The following is a 7,470-nucleotide window of genomic DNA, read 5'->3' as shown; positions in this document are numbered from 1 at the left end:
TCCACTTTGAAGGCCCCGACAACGTGGTGTTCCCTCGGCCGTAGGTCCCCCCCGGCCGCCGCTCGAATTCCTGGCCCATAGTGTCCCCTGGCCTCCCGGGGGCGCACGGAGTCTGTCCAGCTAGACGCTTCGTGTCTGGGGATGGGCACCCTCACTTTGTACTGCCCCCGTCCGTCCCCCACACCGTCCGCCTTCGCCCTGGGGCGAGGGACCCGCGGCCCCGGTGGCCCGGCCGGCTGCCAGCTCTCACCGCCCCCACCTGGCAGGTGCTCTGCCCCTGGTTCTCAGGGCTCGCTTGCGTCTGCTCCTTCCGGCTCTTTCCTCACCTTCCCTGAGTTGTAGGAAGAGTGAGGCAGACCTAAGGCTTGAATTATTATGGATCTTACACGGATGCATGGGGACCTCTGGCCTTGAAGCCTTTCAAGTCACACTGTTTTCAGCAATTTGAAGTTTTATGCATGATTTGGGTCATCAGACACAATCAACCCTTTAATGAGCCCCTTCCGTGTTCCCCTCTCGGGTGTCTTCAGAACTTCAAGATAATTCACGGAAAAATACCTAAATACTTTGTTTTCACTGTCTTGTGTGACATGTAATCTTTGCCTAAAGGAGTTGGAAAGCCATCTCAACCTTCTTTGATTTAGTTAAATGAGTCCTATTTGAAAGATGATTCTGACACAAAACCTCATAAATGTCACAAAAAAGTAATATCGTGGGGGTATTTAGAACAATACTTTCCTTTCTTTAGCTTTGAGTCAATATCACAACCTGATTTATGTTACAATTAGATTAGATGCAGTCAATAAACAATGGCTTTTCTTCCTTTTTTTAATTAAACTTTTATTTTTTTTTTAAAGATTTACTCATTTTTTTAGAGAGCACGAGTGGGAGGGGCAGAGGGAAAGGAGGGTCTTTCGTTTCTTCCCCTCTTTCTCGGCCCCTCCCGCTTGTGCTCTTTCTTCCTTTTTTTTTTTTTTTTTTTTTTTCTTTTTAGATTTTTATTTACTTGAGAGAGAGTGCTTGAGCAGAGGGAGAGGCAGGATCCAAGGACCCCAGGAGATCATGACCTGAGGGGAAGGCAGAGGCTGAAGGACTGGGCCACCCAGCGGCTCCTCCCCTTTTCACCGTAATCTGTGCACCCTCCGTGGGGCTTGAACTCAAGACCCCGAAATCAAGATCACATGCTCTGATGAATGAGTCAGCCCGGCACCCTTAAACAAAAACACTTTCAAAGGCATTTGGGACTAGCCAAAGAAAGAGATTTCCATGTGTCTGTTTAAACTTCGGGATTCCTTTACGAATTCAAAGATCAGGGACGTTTTGTTTCTAATGGGGCAGGAAATGTTGGGTGTTGGAGAGGTAAAGTCACTCCCCGGTTCCCCTAGGGTTTTATTCTGTCATTTCTCTGATAACTGATTTGCACCAGCTCTGCTCGTGTGCTGCTGAACTTGGGACACGAGGCTAAACCATTTTAAGTGGAATATGGAAGATGTGAAGTAGTGATTTGGTAGTAGCGTAAGACTCCGACAGGGTATTTAGAAGAATACAGGAAGTTATTTGATTTCATGTGATATTTGTCTTCAGCATCTAAGATTTGACTCTTAAACACAGGGATGGTTTGTGGAAGGAAATGGTCTTTTATTTTCTCCCAACAACCCATTGTGAATGTATCAACTATAAATTGTTCTTAACCTTCTTGGGAACTACTTACCTCTGAGGACTTTACCAACCTGAATTTTTAAAATTTTTTTTTTAATTTTTTATTTATTTATGATAGGCACACAGTGAGAGAGAGAGAGGCAGAGACACAGGCAGAGGGAGAAGCAGGCTCCATGCACCGGGAGCCTGACGTGGGATTCAATCCCGGGTCTCCAGGATCGCGCCCTGGGCCAAAGGCAGGCGCCAAACCGCTGCGCCACCCAGGGATCCCCCAACCTGAATTTTTAAAAGTGGTATTTATCGCCCGTTGTGTGACTTTAATTTTAATTAAGTTATGCTCATTGTCTTAAATGTGCCTCTAACAAACTACAAAGAAACCTCGCCCGCTCCTAATACACTACTAGTTACTTAGTGGTGGTCTATGGCCACTTTACCAATTCCTGTCAGTTTTATACGCTGTTTGTTTTAAAAATGATTATAATGCTGTTTGTTAAACTTTCACAATCAAATGAAATAATGCATGACCGTGTTTTGAAAAAGATGTGAGCTATACATGTGTGAGCTAATTTATAAGCTCTGATCGTATTTCTTCTTGACATCTATCTTTCTGAAGGTACAGCCTTAATCATTTGGCTGGTTTCCAGATAGGAGGACCCGACAGTTTATCACTCTGATGATGTCTTTCGGTATTTTTTTCAAGAGTCATTCTAGTCTTCTTGAGATACCGTGTAACTAGAACCATAAAAGTATTTCCACAGTTCTGGAGTATGGTTTTATAGAAAAGTAATTAAATGTGTTCTGCATTATTTCTAAATGCCTTTTCTATTTAAAAAATTTTAGATATTTTAAAAATGTGAATATACTGGTAGAAAATATGGTGAATTCCTGCAGCAAATGTGGTTTCTTGTTCCTTATATAAATCTTTGAAATGTTTCAACTGACAATTGCCTTTGACTAGAAAGAACAGATAAACTTTGACTAAAGTAAGACCATGACAGGACATTTGGGGCAAAGCACCGTAAGCTGCATGTATGTTGAGTTAGAAGGAATGTATTGATTATGCCCAAAATGGGGATTTTAGGACTTCGAGGCTTGTTTCCTAAAGGTATTTGTTCACATTTAGTATCCTGGAAATTACTGGAAACCAAAAATAGAAATATAATCCTGCCTGTTATAAAACCATGTTATGTCTCTACTTGGAATGTATCACTGCAGATAAGACTACAGTGATCATGGAAAGGTCAAAAAAGGGAACCCAAACTGGACAGGAGATAAAGATACATATTTTTAAAAAATAATTCTTATTTATTTTGGAGAAACAAAGACTTAAAAAGCTGCATCTTATGAAAATATAGCTGAGTACAAATATTGAGTAAATTCTGAATGCTAAAGTTAGGCTGCATCTTTTAAAGTAAAAAGAGGTAAATTTTAGGATAAATGGCGACTCCAGAGCATCTGTAAATGTGGCTATCTATTGCATTAGAGCAATATTTTAAATGTCAGTTGTGTGTTGATATTTCACCTGACTTTCCTGCCCTGCCCAGATAACTGTTCTCCTGACTGAACCTCTAAAGAGATTCATGGAGTTCAATCATCATAGGCCCAATAAACATTGTTGAATTACCAGTACAAGATGAAATTAAGTATAAATAATAATAATTTATTTACATTAAAATTTAAAAGGACAATACATTCTCATGATGAAGATTAAGTGAATATTACTTTTAAAAATAGCACAGAATGTCTATTGACACTCATCAGCAAAATGAATTAGTCAACAAATACTTTTTATTAAACTCAATGTATTATTCATGGGACTTTTTTTTTTTTAATTTTTATTTATTTATGATAGTCACAGAGAGAGAAAGAGAGAGGCAGAGACATAGGCAGAGGGAGAAGCAGGCTCCATGCACCGGAAGCCCGATGTGGGATTCGATCCCGGGTCTCCAGGATCACGCCCTGGGCCAAAGGCAGGCGCCAAACCACTGCGCCACCCAGGGATCCCTTCATGGGACTTTTAAAAGTAAATAGAAAGGGTAATGTTCTTATTTATTAACTATTATTTTTTTAACTAGTCTCTCTGCCCATGGGGCTCAAATTCATGACCCTGAGATCAAAAGTCTCATGCTCCAGTGACTGAGCCAGACAGGTGCTCTGCAAGGATGATGTTTTTAATTTTGGCCAATTTAGGTGCCTGAAATTTGTTTCAAGGTTTGCCTGTAGTTTTACGGTTAAGGCCAACCCAGTTGATTCCAGGAGTGAGGCAATGTCGCCACCTACTGTGCAGGACCGGGTAATGATAATGATAAAGGGAAAAGTGAATAATTTCCCAGTTTTAAAATAAATTATGAAGTAAATATTAAGGTAATTTTGGTGTGATTACATTATACCACTCTTCAGCTATATTGCCAGTAAACAGAATTACTGAGAATCAACCAATTCTGCTAGGAGTCTTATGAAGCTAGGCCTTTGTATCTATGGACTTTTAAGGTAATACACTTCCTCTCAGAATTTTTTAAAATGTGAATAGTTGACATACGTCACATTAGTGTCAGGTGTATAACGTAGTGATTTGACAGGTTTTATATTATGCTACATTCTTCACAGGTGTAGCTACCCTTTCAATTCTGAATGAGAGCCTTGCTGGATACATCAGAGTGTTCTTGGTTATAGGTTTTATTTTTTGAGCACCTTGAACACCATGCCACTCTGTTCCGGCCTGCAAAGTTTTTTTGCTGAAAAATCATTTCATGGCCTTATAGTTTTTTTTTTTTTTTTCTTGTAGGTAACTTTTGGTTTCTCTCTCACTGCCTTTAAGGTTTTCTTTTTATCTTTAACCTTTGACGTTTTAAGTATAATGTACTATGATGTGGAACTCCTTGGGTTCATCTTATTTGGAACTCTGCGCTTCTTGGATTTGGATGTCTATTTCCTTTTCCAGGTTAGGAAAGTTTTCAGTTATTACTTCTTCAAATAAATTTTCTATATCTTCCTCTCTTTCTTCTTCTTCTGGGACCTCTATAATGTGACTCTTTGCTTTCTTAATGTTGTCCAAGAGATCTCTTATCTATCTTCATTTAAAATTCTTTAAAATTTGTTTGACAGAGAGAGAGCGCGCACAAGCAGGAGGTGTGGGAGAGGGAGAAGCAGGCTCCCCACTGAGCAAGGAGCCTGAAGCAGGGCTTGATTCCAGGACCCTGGATCATGACCTGAGCTGAAGGCAGATGCTTGACCAACTGAGTCACCCAGGGGCCCAATCTATCCTCATTAAAAAAAATTATTTTCTTTTTACTGTTCAGCCTGTGTGCTTTCCATTACCCTGCCTTCCAGATCATTGATGTGCTCTGCATCCTGTAATCTACTGTTGATTTCCTCTAGTGTGTTTACTTCAATTATGGTATTACTCATCTCTGATTGGTTCCTTTAATAGTTTCTTTTTATTGGAAGTCTCACTGAGCTCCTTCACTCTTTTCTCCAGCCTGGGGAGTATCCTTATGATCATTACCTTAAATTCTTTGTCAGGCACATTGCTTATCTCTGTTTCATTTAATTCTTTTACTGGTTTTTTTTTTTTCTTCTTCTTTCTTTTGGAGTATTCTTCTGTCTCCCCATTTTGTCTGACTTTCTGTGTTTGTTTCTTTTATTTATTTGACAGAAAGCAAGCACAAGCATGAGGAGTAAGAGGCAGAGGGAGAGGGAGAAGCAGGCCCCCCAATGAGGGACCCCCCCACCCCCACGTGGAGCCCGTTCCCAGGACACTGGGACCATGAAGTGAGCCAAAGGCGGACACTTAACTAAGCCACTCAGGCCCCCTCTGAGTTTGTTTCTATGGATTACGTAGAACGGCTACTTCTAAACTTGAAGGAATGATCTTATGTATGGTGTCCCTATGTGGGCCTGGTGAGTTTTGTTGGCTGGCCTGAGCTGTGGCTGTATATGGTAGTTATCCTTTTAAACTGTGGCTTTTTATGGGAAGAGGAGGAGAGAGAGAGAGAGAGAGAGAGAGAGAGAGAGAGAGAGAGAGAAAGAAGAAAATAACAAAAGAAAGAAGAAAGAATACAAAACCAAAAAGAACAAAAATCAAAACATGACAAATTAGAAAAATATCTCTGTCTCTGGCTGTTTGGTAGCTGTTCAGTCAGCCCTCAGTTCTTCCACAGGAGGAATCGTCCTATAATAGGTGTAATTTGGGGTAACCCATGGAGGAGCTGAGTTCTTCCTGTTGCTATCTTGGGCTGGACTCCTCAGTATCTTTCTTTAAAACACACACACATGTGCACTCACACGATTTCCTGAATTTGTGCGTCTTTTTTCTCTTCTCTGACCCTTTTAACATGACCTTTCAATATTATTGTCATTTCCATTTATCCTTTACTTTTTCATAAGCTGATTTCCAAGGTGATCTTTATTTCTACACTGTCCATACAGTTTCTCTTTTTAATTTGCTAAGGATCCAATCTATTCGATTTGTGAGTTTCATTTGAGACACATCTTTTTAATTACAATCATAATCATTACCAACACCAAATTTGTTGGGCTAACTACCCTCAATTAGGCAATTAAAATATTTTAATGCATACATAAGTACTATTGTTCTATTTAGCCAACACTTGGTATTTCTGTCTTTTGCCTATGTATTCTCTACCATTAATCAATCATTTTCATAGATGAGCCCTCCCATCTGAATATAACTCATTCGAGGGCAGTTACTATTATCATTTTCATGCCTCCCTGTCATCAACCCTTATCCCACCCCTCATATTTTGCAAATGGTAGGCACCTAATGTTTACTATATATAAACTGTGAGAAATATAATATACCTGAAAGGTACTTTTATCCATTGTGAAGGAGCGGGGAAAATAAAGTAACACAAAGAAAAGAGTAAGAATTTTATTGGCTATTTGGGCACTTCTTTGTTCTTTTCAGCCAGCTTCAGGAGAACAGTGGTTAGGACTGGAAAGCGAGAGGAAGGAAAATTAGAGAGGTAAAAGAAGTCATCAATCAAACATAGGGCTATTCAAGTGCATCTTAGCTTGGGCTGCTGTAACAAAATATCATAGATTAGGTGTTTATAAGCAACAGAAATTTATTTCTCACAGTTCTGGAGGCTGGAAGTCTGGGATCAAGGTATGGGCATGGTCAGGTTCTGGTGAGGATCCTCTTCTGGGTTACAGACTGCCAAGTTCTTGTGGTATCCTCAGATGATAAAAAGAGTGAGCTAGCTCTCTCACCTCTTCTTCTAAGGGCACTAATCTTATTCATAAGGACTCTACCCTCATGACTTATTTACTTCTCAAAGGCCCCACCTCCAACTATCATCCTATTAAGGGTTAGATTTCAAACTCTAAGTTTGGGGAGAGGGGCACAAATATTAGTTCATAATGCAGTGATTATAGTATTCTAAGTAATGGGTTAATTTGTTGGGAGGGGCACAGGATTTAAAAACCACACAGATCCTTATATTGAGCCCTTGGAGAGTTAACAACTATCACACACAATAGGTTAAAAGAACATTTTGTGCAAAATAGTGCAACGTTGGCCCTCTGTTCAATAAAAGTGGAAGTGGAAGATGGAAAGCGGAAGATGTGTGGATTGGGACCAACGGAGGAATACTTCTGCAGAAGACAGATGTTGAATCAGATCTTAAGTTTCCAGATGTGAAATGAAAAGAGGCAAAAGATGAAGTTGGGCGAAAGAAGCATGTATTTTTGGAAAGTGAAATATAATGAAGCACAAGTGCTTTTTGTTAGTAATACTAACAAAAAGCACTTCTATTTCTCCGACTGATTTTCATGGTATTGCCTAGTGCT

The sequence above is a fragment of the Canis aureus genome, chromosome 20 (genome assembly GCF_053574225.1).
Source record: "Canis aureus isolate CA01 chromosome 20, VMU_Caureus_v.1.0, whole genome shotgun sequence".
NCBI lineage: Eukaryota > Metazoa > Chordata > Mammalia > Carnivora > Canidae > Canis > Canis aureus.
Note: the sequence above shows the minus strand (reverse complement) of the source record.